This window comes from Seriola lalandi, unplaced genomic scaffold, assembly GCF_002814215.2.
Source record: "Seriola lalandi dorsalis isolate HSWRI2012SDOR001 ecotype SW California unplaced genomic scaffold, Sedor1 jcf7180002054861, whole genome shotgun sequence".
In the NCBI taxonomy this organism is placed as follows: Eukaryota; Metazoa; Chordata; class Actinopteri; order Carangiformes; family Carangidae; genus Seriola; species Seriola lalandi.
The window spans coordinates 755,804-757,280 of NW_019525414.1; the positions used below are offsets into that span (position 1 = coordinate 755,804).

Consider the following 1,477-nt stretch of genomic DNA (forward strand, 5'->3'; position numbering starts at 1 on the left):
GATCTGGTATGAAGAAACCATCCTACAGCGTCAGGGAGGTAACGTTGGAGATCAGCGCCATCTGATGTAGAGATTTGATCTGAGAAGGTCTGTGTTTACTGTTGAGAATCTCAGCCTGCAGATCCTAATGAGGAAATTCCTAAATGAATGTATTTTCTATGTGTTGTTACACCTTCCTTGGCTGCAGAGACGGTGTGACCTGCTTATACATAAAGTTGATTTTGTTTGGCACTCACCAACTGGGAGGATGATGTTCAGTAGGGAGCTGAATTTTTTAATTTAATTTTTAAAATTTATTTATTTTTTTATTTAGAAATTTAAAATAAAAATAGGTTTGATTTGGCAGGGCTCTGTGTGTGTGTGTGTGTGTGTGTGTGTTTTTCCCAACCTCTTTCCTGCAAATGCTCTATGTTGTTGGAACCAGAGTCCATTAACCCGACTATTCCTGCTCTGGGAGTGACCTCAGTGTTTGGGTATTTGTTCCTGTGTTGACCAGGAGTATCTTTTCTCTCAGCAGAAAGACTTCTTGTCCCCTGCTAGTGATTCAATGAAAAATACACAACAGTCAGCTCAACAGCCCTGTTTGCAAAACTGCAAATCATCTTTACCTGGAGCCTCCTAGTTTAGTTTAAAAGACACACAAACTCCATCACCACCATGTGGATATTAACTGTATAAGTGTCTCAACCTGGCAACAGAAGCTTTTTGGAGGCTCTATGGTAGACAGCTCTACTGCCACACACAACAATACACACCAGCATATTGATAGACACACACAAACACCATCTTACTTTATTGATATTCACCTTCAAAATAAGAGTCTCAACCAGGTAAAAAGAACTTACTGGAGGTTCTGTTGGGCAGCTCTACCACTGCACACAAACACACACAAACAAACACACACACACACATACATACACACACACATATATTGACAGAAACACACAAACACCATCTCCAATGGATTAACCTTCAAAATAAAAGTCATAATATGGTAAGAGGGAATTATTCACTCTGTTGTACAAAAGCTTATGCAATTTATACTCCCAAACACAGAAGCACAGACACTTTCAAAATAAGAGTCTAAAAAAGATTAGAGGTAAGGTAGGTCATAAAAGTTTGATCTTAGAAGCTATCGTCTATATGGGGTTATAGTGGTATAGCTTTATTGCAGATCAACTTCTGTTAGGGCATGTACATGTGTATACATGTCTTGCTATGCTTGTGGGGGCAAATTTGGGTTTGAAACCATCAGTGTGAGGTTATTTTTGCCAGTTGTGACAGCTTCAAAAGGCTTTTTGAGGGACTCCTGCAGTGACTGAGGTCAGTGTCAGGATAAGTCTCTACGACATGAATGAAACTGACAGTAACGCCCTTTGTACGGATTGAAATGTGAAGTACACGCACCAAGCAGCCGGCACATTCAAATTTTTTTTGTTATTATGACTCCTACATCATGTGATAGGATAGTTATGTG

The 1,477-nt window shown here is 39.5% G+C and overlaps 1 long non-coding RNA gene across 1 annotated transcript in view; it reads right to left on the reverse strand.

Annotated features, from left to right (window-relative positions):
* The window catches only part of LOC147817887 (uncharacterized), a 165,011-nt gene that overhangs the window by 143,590 nt on the left and 19,944 nt on the right, over positions 1-1,477 (reverse strand). The gene's annotated exons all lie outside the window — the stretch shown is intronic.